The 18,252-nt window shown below is 39.0% G+C and overlaps 2 pseudogenes; one reads left to right on the forward strand and one right to left on the reverse strand.

Moving 5' to 3' along the window:
* Nucleotides 1–1,444: 1,444 nt before the first annotated feature.
* On the reverse strand, nt 1,445–1,588 carry LOC114220155 (U2 spliceosomal RNA; annotated as a pseudogene).
* Nucleotides 1,589–17,219: 15,631 nt separating this feature from the next.
* LOC114220106 (peroxiredoxin-1 pseudogene) lies at nt 17,220–17,912 on the forward strand (annotated as a pseudogene).
* Nucleotides 17,913–18,252: the final 340 nt, after the last annotated feature.

Below are 18,252 nucleotides of genomic sequence, written 5' to 3' on the forward strand. Positions count from 1 at the left end.
GAATTTAAGAAACAAAACAAAGAGAAAGAGAAACTAAAAAAAAAACAAAACCAGACTCTTAACTATAGAGAACAAACTAATGGTTAGGAGAGGAGGTGGGTAGAGAGATGCAGGAAATAAGTGATGGGGCTTAGCAGTACACTTATCATGATGAACACTGTGTAATGTATAGAATTGTATCACTATATTGTACACCCGAAACTAGTGTAACACTGTATGTTAACTATACTGGAATTAAAAATTTTTTTAAAGAATTAAATGAAAAAAAGATAGTTTTAGAATATAAAAAAATAAGAAAGTATTCACAAGACATATACCTGATAATGATTTGTATCCAGAATATATGTGTCTTATCATTGTATCATTGAGTTCAGTGATACAAAACATCCAATAAAATTAGAGTAAAAGACTTGAACAGAGAATTGCCAAAATGTATATGGTGGCCAATATGCACAAAAAAGTACTCCACATAATAATAGTCATTGGTAAAATGTAAATAAAACCATAATGAGATACCACTAAGCACCTGCTAGAATGACACCACCAAATGTTGGCAATGATGTGAAACAATTATAACTCTAATACATTGTTGGAGAAAGTGCAAAATGGTATGACCACTTTGAAAAACTATCAACTTAAAGACTGGAACATATGACTCTGTAATTCCACTCCTAGGTGTCTACCCCAAGGGGGAAAAAAACATGTTTAGTAAAATACTAGTAAATGTCTAGCCATCAGCTCTAAAAGAAATTAATAAAAATTTAAAAAATTTAAAGCTCTTTTTTGTACCATATGCACTATGCACTACTTATGCATACAAGAATATAGGTGAATTTCAAAGACATTATACTGAGAAAAAAAGACATAAAAAGTTTACTGTGGGATTCCATTAATTTGAAGTTCTAAATTTGGTTAAACTAATTTATGATGATAGAAATCAGAACAGCAGTTACCTCTTGTGGTGGGGTGGACAACTGACAATTGACTGGCAAGGAGCACAAAAGAGATTCTCTGGGGTAACGGAAATATGTTCTATCTTAATAGCAGTATGGGTTATATGTATGTATATATTTGTCAAATTTCATCAAACTGTACAGTTAAGATATGTGCATTTACTATATGTAAAGTGCACTTTAATAAAAATCTTTTTAAACTTTAGTTTTGCTTTTGTTACTATTTCTCAACCAAAATTTTCATTAAAAGTTGTAAAATATGTCTGGTAAGATAATATGTGGAAATGTTTGTAAATATACTAAAAACATAAAGGACTGGCTTTGGATACGATGTTAGAAGTGGTAACTAGGCAGTTGGAATATGTGAAAATTTTAAATTTATTTGGAAATTTTAGGGTTTATTTATTCTAAAGAAGGGGAGAAAGGGAGAACAGATTTGCCAGAGTTTCTAATACTACACATTTTTTAATGCTCAGTGTTTTTATTTTATGACTGGGTAAGACAATGTTACTATTTTAAGTAATGTCACAAATATTTTAAAATATTGAATGACAAAACAAAATGTAATTTATGAGTTTCCCAATTGATCTGCCCTTTAAATACACTTGATCTTAGCCAAAAGGCCGAGAAGCGATGATCTATCCTTTTAATAAACATAACTTTGTTAACAGGTGTAATTTTTATATTTACAAAGTGGAATTACAAAGTGGAAATATACTCTCCTCATCTGTCTGAGATCCTTGGCTACCCCAGATACACATTTTCTCTTTAATCTTTTCCAAATCAGTCTTTTATCTCCACCTCAATAAAATGTATCTGCCAGTCAAGGTTAAGGAAAACAGCGCAGGTCTATATTTAGATGAGAGACTTAAAAAAGGTACTTGCAATAAGCTATTATAATTACTATTGTTACAAGTGGTTTTGTTGGATTATAGAGGGTGACCTTCTTGAAGTGTTCTTCAAACACGAATCAAATTCAAAACATGTTTTCTCCCAACTGGTATATCTTAACTCCCTTAAACATGTGAGCATTTTAAGTGCAATATGAAAGCCTTTCAAGTTGTTTTATGTTCATTTATGCTTGTCAAAATGTAATTTTCAAGTAATTGCTTATATGCAAATATTCTTCTAAGCTTTTCCCCTTAAGGAAGTAAAAGTAAAAAGGTCAAAGTTGTAGTCAGATTGTTTAATTCAGAGTTGTAACTTGATCAAATCTCATTTTAAAGTAGATATTCTCCTAGAGCTTTAGAGTATGTATTTCCTTTCTCCTACCTCTCTATTCTGTATTGTTCTTCAAGATTATATTAATCTATCAATATTGCAAATTTTTAACTAAAAAACTTTAATAGACTTTGATGAAAATATATCAGGTTTTGTAATTTGAGAGTGCACCTAAAATATGTTCCATATATATAATGGAAGTTTTTGCCTTAGGAAAATATTTCAAGTGGCCATATTCTCCATTTCATCTTACCTGGAAATGGAAGAGAGATGAATCGCCTATCACTGATAGTCTCTGTATCATCCTTGCTCTATTACCATCTGGTTTTGGCCAATGGGAAGGAGCATATCAGGAGATCAGACGGTGAGAAAAAAGAGAGAGGTCAGCGTATTAATCTGCCTACTCCCTCCTTGTCTTGCTGTGGTTACCAAAACCTACCAGGCAACCCCTATCAGAGAGCTTCAGACAGTTCAATCTCTTCCCAGGCTTGGCAACCCTATTTCCTCCTCTTGACCCTTCAAGTCCATGAGTAACAACTTCTCACCATTGCAAAAACCTGACTGCCTCACCATCCCTTGTATTTTACCCATGCCCACACCTCTGTAAAAAGTCTTTTCACTAAGTTCTTTTCAGTTGCATCTTTTTAAGGGTGTTTCCTCCTTGACCACCAGCTGACATGGTGACTGGTACTAGGCATGACCCCAGGAAACAGACCCTCAAAGTAAAATCAAGTTTTGAGGGGAGAATCAGAATGCCTCTATGATGTCTTTTTTTTAATCCTTGTCTAATGTAGCTATAAGAAAAACATGGCTAAGGATCTACCCAAGATCTAATTATATAGGCTGCAGAGGAGTAAAACCAGTTATATAAGCAGTTTTATCAAGTTATACTAAGGTAAGGGCCTTGGGTGGGAATAAATGGATCTCTGAAACAGAATGGGAACTCAAAAAACCCCAAATCTCTCTGAATCTTCCTTGCCAATTGAAGCAGCTTTTCACTTTCTGTGAGGGAACAGACGTCCCCTGCATAAAGTAATTCAAAGCATTTACGCCCATCATTTCTTTCAAGAAGAGATACTAATTCTCTTCAGCATCCTTCCTACCACCCCACCTTACTTCCAGATCCATAGTAGAAATCAGCATAGTCCAAAGAGGGAAGATCTGCTCCAGGAGGAGATAGCACAAACACTGAAGACATTGTAGGGTCTTTTGTAAGAAGTTTGTAAGGTCTACTAATTCATGGTGGCAATTCCAGAGACTTTGCATGGAAGTGGATTCCTAGGATGTTAGAAAAGGAGGATGAAATATACATTGGATTAGACCAAATTTGTCAATATGGACACACATCTCTTGAGAGTTGGAATTTAATGTGTTTCTTCAAGCATTTGGTAATGATGCCAGCAATTTTCTGTTGTTAAATGAAACCTTGTCTCAATGGCTATAGCTAATATGCCTGAGATGCCAGAATTTCTCTGACATACTTTAGAGAGAGGAGTGCAAGGCTTAAAGATGTGAGAATATTGGAATGTACCTATTATATTCAATCTGCTCACCCACTCTCTAGTGGTACTTTCCAGAAGAACTGGTAGACCCTTCTGCACCAAGACATTCGTTGGTGAAAGTAGCACTAGCATCTCTGAAGAGGAGGTCTGGTTTGCCACTAGGACTGGAAGAGATCAAATTGTCTGAGCCTGGCATACCAAGCAATTATGTAACCTGATCCTGTTGTTATCTGTTCCACAAATCATAAAGTTGGACTTGTAGAGCATCATTCTGTTATTACATGGAAATGGTATTAAAGTTAGACTTGTAGAGCATCATTCTGTTATTACATGGAAATGGTATTAAAGTTAGACTTGTAGAGCATCATTCTATTATTACATGGAAATGGTATTAAAGTTAGACTTGTAGAGCATCATTCTATTATTACGTGGAAATGGTATATGAGACCAGGTGTCAGCAAATCTATAAAGAACAAATAAATTACATTAGCAGGTGGCTCAGGATCTCACTGGGCTCTGATAACAAAACTCTCTCCCTTGGAGCCTTCAGACCTAAGAATGACAATGATGTCCCACTGTTGCTAGTCCCTGCTAGACCTTACCTTCCTTTTGGGATCCTTAATCCTGCCCATACCTCTATAGGTAATTTCTTTACTACATTCTTTTCAGTTAAATTCTTTTGAGTGAGTGAACTTTCTGCTACTTGCTGGGACTCTGACTGAGTCACTGCATAAAATACATTCACACATGTGGGCATATAAGTACACACACACACACACACACACACACACACACACACACACGAGTATTCCCATTATCCAGGATTATTTATGCTGGGAGGAGGAAAGGAGCCTGGATGAGTAGAGAGAAATAATGTGCTGTTGTGGGAAGGAAATTATCTCTGGAATTACATAATCTGAAATATAAATCATTATCTGATTTTGAGTAAATTCCTTTCCTCTTTGCACCTCAATTTATTAATCTGTAATGAAGAAAATAATAGTATCTCATTGAGTCGTGATGATTAAATGAAAAAATGTGTGATAATATATGAAGCACCTAGAATACTGAGTGTGTAATAAATTTTATTTCATTAGCTGTAGAAGTACAGTAAAGGATAATTTATCCAGGAATCTAAACACTGGAAATATTCAAACTATAGAATCCTTGTCAAAGCATTTGTTTTATGATCACTCACTTCTTTTAATTTTTTATTGTTATGTTAATCACCATACATTACATCATTAGTTTTTGATATAGTGTTCCATGATTCATTGTTTGTGCATAACACCCAGTGGTCCACGCAGAACATGCCCTCTTTAATACCTATCACCAGGCTAACTCATTCCCCCACCCCCCTCCCCTCTAGAACCCTCATTTTGTTTTTCAGAGTCCATCATCTCTCATGGTTCATCTCCCCCTCCGATTTACCCCCCTTCATTCTTCCCCTCCTGCTATCTTCTTCTTCTTTTTCTTTCTTAACGTATATTGCATTATTTGTTTCAGGGGTACAAATCTGTGATTCAACAGTCTTGCACAATTCACAGCGCTCACCATAGCACATACCCTCCCCAATGTCTATCACCCAGCCACCCCGTCCCTCCCACCCCACCCCTACTCCAGCAACCCTCAGTTTGTTTCCTGAGATTAAGAATTCCTCATATCAGTGAGGTCATATGATACATGTCTTTCTCTGCTTGACTTATTTCGCTCAGCATAACACCCTCCAGGTCCATCCACGTCGTTGCAAATGGCAAGATCTCATTCCTTTTGATGGCTGCATAATATTCCATTGTCTATATATACCACATCTTCTTTATCCATTCATCTGTCAATGGACATCTTGGCTCTTTCCACAGTTTGGCTATTGTGGACATTGCTGCTATAAACATTGAGGTGCACATACCCCTTCGGGTCCCTACATTTGTATCTTTGGGGTAAAAACCCAGTAGTGCAATTGCTGGATCGTATGGTAGCTCTATTTTCAACTTTTTGAGGAACTTCCATACTGTTTTCCAGAGTGGTTGCACCAGCTTGCATTGCCACCAACAGTGTAGGAGGGTTCCCCTTTCTCCACATCCCCGCCAACATCTGTCATTTCCTGACTTGTTAATTTTAGCCATTCTGACTGGTGTGAGGTGGTATCTCATTGAGGTTTTGATTTGAATTTCCCTGATGCCAAGCGATGTTGAGCACTTTTTCATGTGTCTGTTGGCCATTTGGATGTCTTCTTTGGAAAAATGTCTTCATGTCTTCTGCCCATTTCTTGATTGGATTATTTGTTCTTTGGGTGTTGAGTTTGATAAGTTCTTTATAGATTTTGGATACTAGCCCTTTATCTGATATGTCATTTGCTAATATCTTCTCCCATTCTGTCGGTTGTCTTTTGGTTTTGTTGACTGTTTCTTTTGCTGTGCAAAAGCTTTTTATCTTGATGAAATCCCAAGAGTTCATTTTTGCCCTTGCTTCCCTTGCCTTTGGTGATGTTTCTAGGAAGAAGTTGCTGTGGCTGAGGTCGAAGAGGTTGTTGCCTGTGTTCTCCTTTAGGATTTCGATGGACTCTTGTGTCACATTTAGGTCTTTCAACCATTTGGAGTCTATTTTTGTGTGTGGTGTAAGGAAATGGTCCAGTTTCATTCTTCTGCATGTGGCTGTCCAATTTTCCCAACGCCATTTGTTGGAGGCTGTCTTTTTTCCATTGGACATTCTTTCCTGCTTTCTCAAAGAGTAGTTGACCATAGAGTGGAGGGTCTATTTCTGGGCTCTCGATTCTGTTCCATTGATCTATGTGTCTGTTTTTGTGCCAGTACCATACTGTCTTGATGATGACAGCTTTGTAATAGAGCCGGAAGTCCGGAATTGTGATGCCGCCAGCTTTGTTTTTCTTTTTCAACATTCCTCTGGCTATTCGGGGTCTCTTCTGGTTCCATACAAATTTTAGGATTATTTGTTCCATTTCTTTGAAAAAAGTGGATGGTATTTTGATGGGGATTGCAGTGAATGTGTAGATTGCTCTCGGTAGCATTGACATCTTCACAGTGTTTGTTCTTCCAATCCATGAGCATGGAATGTTTTTCCATTTCTTTGTGTTTTCCTCAATTTCTTTCATGGGTATTTTATAGTTTTCTGGGTACAGATCCTTTGCCTCTTTGGTTAGATTTATTCCTAGGTATCTTATGGTTTTGGGTGCAATTGTAAATGGGATTGACTCCTTAATTTCTCTCTCTCCTGTCTTGTTGTTGGTGTATAAGGAATGCCACTGATTTCTGTGCATTGATTTTATATCCTGCCACTTTACTGAATTCCTGTATGAGTTCTAGCAGTTTTGGGGTGGAGTCTTTTGGGTTTTCCACATACAGTATCATATCATCTGCAAAGAGTGAGAGTTTGACTTCCTCTTTGCTGATTTGGATGCCTTTGATTTCTTTTTGTTGTCTGATTGCTGTGGCTAGGACTTCTAATACTATGTTGAATAGCAGTGGTGAGAGTGGACATCCCTGCCGCGTTCCTGACCTTAGGGGAAAAGCTCTCAGCTTTTCCCCATTGAGAATGATATTCGCTGTAGGTTTTTCATAGATGGCTTTTATGATATTGAGGTATGTACCCTCTATCCCTATACTCTGAAGAGTTTTGATCAAGAAAGGATGCTGTACTTTGTCAAATGCTTTTTCTGCATCTATAGAGAGGATCATATGATTCTTGTTCTTTCTTTTGTTAATGTATTGTATCACACTGATTGATTTGCGGATGTTGAACCAGCCTTGCAGCCCAGGGATAAATCCCACTTGGTCATGGTGAATAATCCTTTTAATGTACTGTTGGATCCTACTGGCTAGTATTTTGGTGAGAATTTTTGCATCCATGGTCATCAAAGATATTGGTCTGTAATTCTCCTTTTTGATGGGGTCTTTGTCTGGCTTTGGGATCAAGGTAATGGTGGCCTCATAAAACGAGTTTGGAAGTTTTCCTCCCATTTCTATTTTTGGGAACAGTTTCAGGAAAATAGGTACTAATTCTTCTTTAAATGTTTGGTAGAATTCCCCTGGGAAGCCATCTGGCCCTGGGCTTTTGTTTTTGGGAGATTTTTGATGACTGCTTCAATTTCCGTAGTGGTTATAGGTCTGTTCAGGTTTTCTATTTCTTCCTGGTTCAATTTTGGTAGTTGATACATCTCTAGGAATGCATCCATTTCTTCCAGGTTATCTAATTTGCTGGCATATAGTTGCTCATAATATGTTCTTATAATTGTTTATATTTCTTTGGTGTTGGTTGTGATCTCTCCTCTTTCATTCATGATTTTGTTGATTTGGGTCATTTTTCTTTTTGATAAGTCTGGCCAGGGGTTTATCAATCTTGTTAATTCTTTCAAAGAACCAGCTCCTAGTTTCATTGATCTATTCTACTGTTCTTTTGGTTTCTATTTCATTGATTTCTGCTCTAATCTTTATTATTTCTCTTCTCCTGCTGGGTTTAGGCTTGATTTGCTGTTTTTTCTCTAGCTCCTTTAGTGTAGGGTTAGGTTGTGTATTTGAGACCTTTCTTGTTCCTTGAGAAAGGCTTGTATTGCTATATACTTTCCTCTTAGGACCGCCTTTGCTGCATCCCAAAGATTTTGAACAGTTTTGTTTTCATTTTCATTGGTTTCCATGAATTTTTTTAATTCTTCTTTAATTTCCTGGTTGACCCATTCATTCTTTAGTAGATGCTCTTTAGCCTCCATGTATTTGAGTTCTTTCCGACTTTCCTCTTGTGATTGAGTTCTAGTTTCAAAGCATTGTGGTCTGAAAATATGCAGGGAATGATCCCAGTCTTTTGGTACTGGTTGAGACCTGATTTGTGACCTAGGATGTGATCTGTTCTGGAGAATGTTCCATGGGCACTAGAGAAGAATGTGTATTCCGTTGCTTTTGGATGAAATGTTCTGAATATGTCTGTGAAGTCCATTTGGTCCAGTGTGTCATTTAAAGTCCTTATTTCCTTGTTGATCTTTTGCTTAGATGATCTGTCCATTTCAGTGAGGGGGGGTGTTAAAGTCCCCCACTATTATTGTATTGTTGTCAATGTGTTTCTTCGCTTTTGTTATTAATTGCCTTATGTAATTGGCTGCTCCCATGTTAGGGGCATAGATATTTACAATTGTTAGATCTTCTTGTTGGATAGACCCTTTAAGTAGGATATAGTGTCCTTCCTCATCTCTTATTACAGTCTTTGTTTTAAAATCTAATTTGTCTGATATAAGGATTGCCACCCCAGCTTTCTTGTGGTACCCATTAGCATGGTAAATGGTTTTCCACCCCCTCACTTTCGATGTGGGGGTGTCTTTGGGTCTAAAATGAGTCTCTTGCAGACAGCATATCGATGGGTTTTGTTTTTTAATCCAGTCTGATAGCCTGTGTCTTTTGATTGGGGCATTTAGCCCATTTACATTCAGGGTAACTATTGAAAGATATGAATTTAGTGCCATTGTATTGCCTGTAAGGTGACTTACTGTATATTGTCTGTGTTCCTTTCTGGTCTATGCTGCTTTTAGGCTCTCTCTTTGCTTAGAGGACCCCTTTCAATATTTCTTGGAGGGCTGGTTTCGTGTTTGCAAATTCCTTTAGTTTTTGTTTGTCCTGGAAGCTTTTTATCTCTCCTTCTATTTTCAGTGACAGCCTAGCTGGATATAGTATTCTTGGCTGCATATTTTTCTCATTTAGTGCTCTGAATATATCATGCCAGTCCTTTCTGGCCTGCCAGGTCTCTGTGGATAGGTCTGTTGCCAATCTAATGTTTCTACCATTGTAGGTTACATATCTCTTCTCCCGAGCTGCTTTCAAGATTTTCTCTTTGTCTCTGAGACTTGTAAGTTTTACTAGTAGATGTTGGGGTGTTGACCTATTTTTATTGATTTTGAGAGGAGTTCTCTGTGCCTCCTGGATTTTGATGCCTGTTTCCTTCCCCACATTAGGGAAGTTCTCTGCTATTATTTGCTCCAATATACCTTCTGCCCCTCTCTCTCTTTCTTCTTCTTCTGGGATCCCAATTATTCTAATGTTGTTTCGTCTTATCCTATCGCTTATCTCTTGAATTCTGCCCTCGTGATCCAGTAGTTGTTTCTCTCTCTTTTTCTCAGCTTCTTTATTTTTCCATCATTTGGTCTTCTATATCACTGATTCTCTCTTCTGCCTCATTTAGCCTAGCAGTTAGTGCCCCCATTTTTTATTGCACCTCATTAATAGCCTTTTTGATTTCGACTTAGTTAGATTTTAGTTCTTTTATTTCTCCAGAAAGGGTTTCTCTAATAACTTCCATGCTTTTTTCAAGCCCAGCTAGTAAAATCATGATTCGGAACTCTAGATCCAACATCACACTAATAATGTCCGTATCGAGTAGGTCCCTGGCCGACGGTACTACCTCTTGTTCTTTTTGTTGAGGTGATTTTTTTCATCTTGTCATTTTGTCCAGAGGAGAATAGATGAATGAGAGAACAAAATGCTAACAGGTTAACAATGTCCCCAGAAAATATACTCTAAACAAATCAGAAAAGACCTGAAACCAGGGGAAAAGAAAGGGAAAGAAAGAAAAAAGAAAGAGGAAAAAAAAAAAAAGAAAGAAAGAAAAAGATAAAAACAAACAATAACAGAACAAAACAAAAAAACAGAATATGATCAAACTATGATCAGGCTGGTGCATAGATCATTGCCATACACTAGATTTTGGGTGTATTTTGGTCTGTTAGAAGAAAGTGCCTCCTAAAATTTTAAAGAAAGAAAGACTTATATATGTACAAAATAAGGGTTGATACAATGAAGGGATGGAATATGACTGTAAAAATGAAAATTATAAAAAATTTTAAAAAAGGAATTGATCAGAAGGTGTTTGAAAAAATAAAGAAGAGGATTTTTAAAAAAGGAAAGAAAGAAAGAAAAAAGGGGGAGAGAATGTGATCAGGCAGGAGACTGGAAAAAAGCCATACACTAGAGATTTAGGGTATATTTTGATATTTTAGAAGAAACTATATCTCAAAATTTTAAAGAGAGAACAACTTATATATATGCCAAAAATAAAAGTAACTACTATGAAGGGATAGAATATGACTCTAAAAATGAAAAATAAAAAAGGGATTGATAAAATGTTGGTTGGAAAAGGGAAAAAGAAAAATTCAAAAAAAAAATTAACTTTGAAAGACTAATGAATCATGGTAAAAAAGCCATGAATTCTATGTGCAGTATTCCCCTAGCGCTGGAGTTCTCCCGATCTCATTGATCGGTAAACTTGGTCTTGGCTGGCTGTTCATGCTGATCTTCTGAGGGAGGGGCCTGTTGCCATGGTTCCCAAATGTCTTTGCCGGAGGCGGAATTGCCCTGCCCTTGCCGGGTCTGGGCTAAGTAATCAGCTCGGGTTTGCTCTCGGGAGCTTTTGTTTCCTGAAAGCTTTCTGTACTGCGTTGGAGGACGCGAGTGAAAATGGTGGCCTCCCAATCTCCGCCTGGGAGGAGCTGAGAACTCGGGGTCCCGCTCCTCAGTGCGCCCCCAGAGAAAAGCAGTCACTCCCGTCTCCCCGGTCTCCAGCCTCACTCTGTGCTCACCCGGCCTGTGACCGAGCATTTCTATCTCTGGCACCTGACCCCGTGTGGAGTCTCTAAACCCAGCAGATCCCTGCGGTGCGCTCCCGCGCCGCTCCTCCCGGGGGAGGAAGGGGAGTCTCCCTGGCTCTGCCGCTTGTTGGGTCCCTGCTGGAGGAGCAATGGGCCCGACTGTGCCGCCCATCACAGTTTATGGCAACCCCGAGCTGAGAGCCTGCATCTTGACCTCGTCTCTGCGGCTGGCTTCCCCGCTCTGATCCCTGGGAGCTCTGCTGCACTCAGGCACCCCCTGTCTTTCTGTGACCCCGAGGGTCCTGAGACCACACTGTCCCGCGAGGCTTCCGCCCCCCGCTTAGCCACGGGAGCGACGTCCCTCAGCACAGCTGACTTCTCAAAGGTCCAAATTTGTGCTCCGCAGTTCTATCACTTGCCAGAAGCGGCCGACGGAGGCCCCCTCCCCCACCGTCTATCCTCCCGAATATCGCCTCGGATTCATTTCTCCGCACATCCTACCTTCCAGAAAGTGGTCGCTTTTCTGTTCAGAGAGTTGTTGCTATTCTTTTCTTTGATCTCCTGTTGAGTTTGTAGGTGTTCAGAATGGTTTGATCCCTATCCAGCTGAATTCCTGAGACCAGGCGAAATCCAGGTCTCCTACTCCTCCGCCATCTTGCTCCGCCCCCCGATCACTCACTTTTTTAAAAATCACACCAGTCTAATAACTGAAGAAAAGTTTGCTATGTCATCTCACATGGTAATGGTAATTTCCACTAGACCGTAGAGGGCCATCCAGGGTTAGAACCCACACTATCCTCACAGCATGGTGGAAATCACGGTGGATCAAATCAGTGACATCCTGGTTATTTGGCTGGTACAGCATGATTTATGAGAGAGTTTGTAAAGAACATGGTTGTTCTTTTACATGCTTGAATAAGTCATTTTATGATCATTTTTCTTGGAGGTAAAATATCAAAAATCTGGCAATAAGTAATTGGGAAGATGCTGGGTCCTTGGCATTCCAGATACTTCATGTGCTTTGCAATTTGCTTGCTGAAGATAAAGTCTATACTTGCTTTGAACTATGTAGGGGATTATGTTCCCCCTCAAAGAACCACAAATGCCCAATAAGATAATTGTACTTTTATTTAATTTAGTTTAGCTCTGTCTTGATAACTATAAAAGGATTTGAGACAGCTTACAAAAATACCAAATGGGGAAAAACTAAATAGAAAAATGGATCTGAGTGAAGGGGAAGGGGTAGGAAAATAAAATAAATAAAATAAAGCCAAGGAAATGGTTAGTGCATTAAAAAATCTGTGTCATGGGACAGGCACCTGGGTGGCTCAGTCAGTTAAGCAGCCAACTATAGATTTTGGCTCAGCTCATGATCTCATCGTCTTGGGATCAGGCCCTGTTTCTGGCTCCGCACTCAGCAGGGAGTCTGCTTGAGATTCTCTCTCTTGTCTCCCTCTCCCATTGCCCCCCACCCAACAGGCTCTCTTTCTTTCTCTCTAAAATAAATAAGTCTTTAAAAAATATAAGTCATGAATTATTATGCACTTATTAACATTGGGCCCTAAGTATTTTTCTAAACTTTCTGGTAGCAGAAAAGGGAGAGAAGCATTACTGGTTACAGGATTCAAAGTAAATCAGTGGCTGGACGCCTGGGTGGTTCAGTCGATTAAGCATCTGCCTTCAGCTTAGGTCATGATCCCTGGACCCTGGGATCAAGTCCTGCATTGGGCTCCTTGCTCAGCAGGGAGCCTGCTTCTCCCTCTGCCTGCAGCTCCCCCTGCTTGTGTGCTCTCCCTCTCTCTCTCTCTGACATATAAATAAATAAAATCTTTAAAATCTTTAAAAAAATTTTTAAAAAATAAATCAGTTGCCCAGGAGATACAGCATTTCCTGGTAATGAAAACCAAGAGCAATTTCTCTATGTATCAACATAAGGAGGACTACAGGAAATTATCTTTCACAACATTCCTTACAATAAATATGAGTATCATTTCATGTAATTATTTCATGTAACTTTCCTATATGCATTTATTTAAAGTTATTCTATGAAGGTCAAATGATATAGTCAACATTCATAGGATATGTGTGGTCTTGTTTAGTAGGAGAGCCAAATTAGAACACATAGAGAAAATTAATGTAATACATATCCACCCTTAAGAATTAGCAAAGAATTCAAGTTGGTATTCTCAGGATCTAATTTAACAACTTAGAGGGTAGAGATTTGATGTTGCTGAACTAAACCGTATGCTTTGATTATCAATTAAATGGTGGCAGATGGGTTTTCCAGCATCTGTGAACTAAGTAAGCCCAACCAAGACATGTGGTTGGCCAATTGACCATCCTGTCTTTATAAGAGATATACTGTGGATTTACAAGGAAGAGCCAAATTTAACACAAGAAATCTTTAATGACAGAATTACTACAAATATTCTATTGTTATTTTCCTTTATTTCCAATTTATACTCTTTTAAGAAGCTTTTTTGAGTAGAGGCTGAACTGACACAATAGATTTCCAGAGTGTACAGTATTTCCTTTCTTCTTTTTTTACTCTGACATAAATTAATCACCTATTATAAATTAAGCACTGTCTTGGGTAGTGGGACTATAATGATGAGGAAGACATATTTAGTGCCCGAAAAGCCTAGATATACAGACATATATGTAAACAGTTCTTCCAGTATAGTCTATGATAGTATACAAGTCAACAAAAACAACATTTTTCTTGCAAAAGAAATTCAGGTAAAACTTCATAGAAAAAGAATGACTAAGATGAATTTTGAAAGATAGTTGAGAGTTTGCTGAACAAAGAGGAAGGAGTAGAGAGTATAGAAAATAGCCCATGGAAAAGCACAGAGTGAGAATACAGTGCTTCAAACATAGAACATATTGTGGAAAGGCAAAAAATTGAGAAATGCATGGCAAATTTGGGCAATAGCAGCTAATTAAGCAAGGAGGATGTACAAGGACAGGTAAGGAAATAATAAGGACTGAGAGCTGCCTCCAGCCAATAGCCAGCAAGGAACAAAGAACTTTAGAGGAACAACCTGTGAGGGACTGAATCTTACCCATAAGCACATGAGTGAGCTTGGAAGCAGATCCTTTCAGACTTGAGGTGACTGCAGCACACCTTTATCATAGCATGTGAGAGCCCCTAAAGCAGAGGACTCAGCTAAGCCAAGCCCAGGTTCCTGACCCACAGAAACTGTGAGATTATAACTGTTTTTTTGTAAGCCTCTACGTTTGGGGGTGATTTGTTACTCAGCAATAGATAACACTCAGAGTTTTAAATTTCTGTTCCTAAGTCTAGAGGCTCCTTCAAATAATAAAAAATTATCCCATGTTCCCAAGTATTTTCTGTGGGGACAACAAAATAAATACATTGTTTAGGATGGTCAAGGACAGGGTGGAAAATGGAAGAGCAGTTTAAAGGAAAATGGAGTGGTATAAATAAATCAGTAATCTCACCTCCATGGGAACCAATATAGAATATAAAGTAACCCATAGGAGCAAAAGAGTAAAGGGTTTTGATACAGGAAAGGGTTTTGATACAGGGTTTTGATACATGAAAGGAAATACTATAAATAGGGTTTTGATCAAAAGAAATATAGGCATGATGGGACCAAACCCTCCCTAACTTGCTAGGTACTCAGTGCTTTTTGAAAGAAGGGCTGAATAAGTAATGCTTGCCATATATCAGGCAAGATTCCACAATGTATACTGTTTGATTTTTATGGACTGTGAAATGGCAAATTGTGATGTAGAAGCAAATCGGTTGCTCAAGATCGCTTAGCGCCTTTCTATTGGAATAGAGCGCTGGATTAAGTTCTTTAGGTTTAGTGCCTTTGCTCTGCTAAACCACAAGATCTTTTAGTGCAACAGGAACAATATCAATCCTTTCAACTTTAATAGAATATATAGGGCATTTAGTATATCTACACATTGCATATAGTTATGATTCCTTTCTATCTTTTATTGCTTAGTCTGAGTAATATTGGTGATGTTTCTTGCTTTTCCTTTTTTCCTTTTATTTCAGTTTTATTGATAAATAATTTACATATATTGCTGTATAAGTTTAAGGTGTACAGCATGATAGTTTGATCTGCAGATATTGTAAAATGATTACCACAATAGGTTTAGTTAACATCCATCATATCATAGATGCAATAAAAAGAAAAAAAATCTCCTTGTGATGAGAACTCTGAGGATCTGCTCCCTTAACAACTTTCCTATGTATCTTGCAGTAGTGTTAGCTGTAGCCATCATGGTGTACGTGACATCTCTACTACTTATTTATAACTGGAAGAAACTGGAAGTTTCTGCCTTTTGACCACCTTCCTCCAATTGTCCCTCCTCCTATCTCCTGCCTCTTGCTTCTGGTAACCACTAATCTGATCTCTTTTCTGTGAGTTGGGTGTTTTGTTCAGTTTTTTAGATTCCACATATAAGCAAGATCATACGGCATTTGTCTTTCTCTGACTTATTTCATTTAATGTAATTTCTTCAAGATCCATCCATATTGTTGCGGATGGTAGGGTTTCCTTGTTTTTTATGGCTGAGTAATATTTCATTTTATATATATATATACATATACATATACATACACCATAACTTCTTTATCCATTCGTCTATCAAGGCAATTTTTCTTAAATGAATACAGAGGTTTAGAGTTCAGTGGAGCCAAATTAGACTTGAATCAAGAACTCCTTGATTTAGTCCTCCATGCTGTCTGTATTTATGCAAGTAAAAGGACTTACTTTGGACTGAAATCCTGACTTCATTATATTTTCAGTATTTAAAGGGGCCCTATTAATCTCCCTTCTGAGTGTTAATTATCTTTATGATTTATTTTATGGTTTGTGGCATTGGGTTTGGGGAAAAAATGCCCATTAGAAATAGAACTAATGCTCCTGGGAAGAAAATTGCCACTCTTCGGTTCTTTTTAAGGTTATATGATTCACTGTGGTGCTTCTGCCAGAAGAAGGAAGCCAGTTCATTTCTGGCTTTAAGAAAATTAAGTTTCAAAATTTAAAGCAATTTCCCAAATTATTAAGCTGAATAAAACTAAATTTAAATCCCTTCTTGACCTATTTTCTAATCTGCCACAACAATCCTAGTGGACTTTCCAAGCCGGTTAAAATGGTCTGTGTCTATCATGATCACCATCTTCCCCCATACCTCCCACTTCTCTCTTTTCTTGTGTGGACTTGGAGGTTTTTTTGATGCTTTCTTTCACCTTCTATCTAATCATTCTCCATGTCGTACAGATTATTCCTCATCTATTACCCCTATTCATTATTCCCTCAACATTACCATGGTTACGTTCTACCATTACCTTATACGTAGGCCTCACTGTGTACTAGATGCATTATGAAGTCTGTGCATCCCAACCCCCATCTTCCAGAAACTGACCTGCTTCTCTTGTGTGCATGGCTAGGGCACATCCATTTTATACAATTTGATCCTATTCCACTGGGCACAGGTACTTGGTCTAGACTAGGCCAATAAATCTTTCCCTGTGGCTGACAAAAAGTCCGTTTCGGTGGTGGCAGAAAATGTAGGGTCAGGCTATCTTTCTCCTACATATACCAAAGAGAGAGAGAGCCTCTGTCTTCAAGAGGGAGACATAGAATCAAATACACAGGCAGAAACCGAGACAAAAGTCAGAGGCAGAAGTCTGGCGGTGGCCACCTTCCTGGTTTACATAGTTCCTTAGGCCTGCCCGAGGAGGCCTAAATAAAACTGTGGGAGTCCCCTAGTTATTTTCCCTGTGCCCTGTTCTTATCCATCCCACATACCACTGACAGACAAAGGGAACCATTGTGCAGTTGCAGGGGAGAGGTGACGGGGGCGGGGAGGAATTACATTTTTCAGGGGTAAAGCTAACTGCAGTATAAGAAATACTTGGAGGCGTCTTCTTCCTGCCTTGTCTTCGGCCTTTTTGCTTTCAGAGCCGCTGATAGCAAGATGTCTTCGGGAAATGCCAAAATTGGACATCCTGCCCCCAACTTCATAGCCACGGCTGTCATGCCAGATGGCCAGTTCAAACATCTCAGCCTATCTGACTACAAAGGAAAATACATTGTGTTCTTCTTTTACCCTCTTGACTTCACCTTTGTGTGCCCACGGAGATCACTGCTTTCAGTGACAGGGCAGAAGAATTTAAGAAACTCAACTGTCAAGTGACTGGCGCTTCTGTGGATTCTCATTTCTGTCACCTGGCATGCTTCAACAAACCCAAGAAACAAGGAGGACTGGGACCCATGAACATTCCCTTGGTATCAGACCCCAAGCGTACCATTGCTCAGGACTATGGAGTCTTAAAGGCTGATGAAGGCATCTCGTTCAGGGGCCTCTTTATCATTGATGATAAAGGTATCCTTAGGCAGATCACGGTAAATGACCTTCCCGTCGGCCGCTCTGTGGATGACTCTGCGACTGGTTCAGGCCTTCCAGTTTCCTGACAAGCGCGGGGAAGTGTGCCCAGCTGGCTGGAAGCCTGGCAGTGATACCATCAAGCCTGATGTCCAGAAGAGCAAAGAATATTTCTCTAAGCAGAAGTGAGCGCCGGGTCGTTTTAGGGCTGGGCTGCAGTGGGTGGCCATGAAAACAAAATCTCTCTTGTATTATTGTCATGCTTAGAACATAAGACTTTAGACTGTGCAGTTGTGGTATGGGGACAGGACAGGCCTTTCCTGCAGGGGTTGGGGAGGCCAGCCTTTCTTCTCTGGAGAGAAGGGCCTGAGCTGTTATGGGGCAGGCCAACTGTATGTACAGTAGCAGGGCATCAAGTTTTGTCTTTTGTTTCTATTAAACTTGAGCCGAGAAAAAAAAAAAAAGAAATACTTGGAAAGTTATTAGTGGCAAACAAGGGAGTGCATCTCTGTAAGGCAAGAGCGGCCCACATTTCTGTCTGAGATTGACTTGTGTTCTGATTTCCCCTCGGCCAGCTACCGCAGGGGCCACAACAACAAGCAACATTGCCACCTGCTGGGAGTTA

Source organism: Eumetopias jubatus, unplaced genomic scaffold, assembly GCF_037043125.1.
Source record: "Eumetopias jubatus isolate StellerSeaLion01/CBP00866 unplaced genomic scaffold, mEumJub1_p1.0 scaffold_2, whole genome shotgun sequence".
Classification (NCBI taxonomy): Eukaryota; Metazoa; Chordata; class Mammalia; order Carnivora; family Otariidae; genus Eumetopias; species Eumetopias jubatus.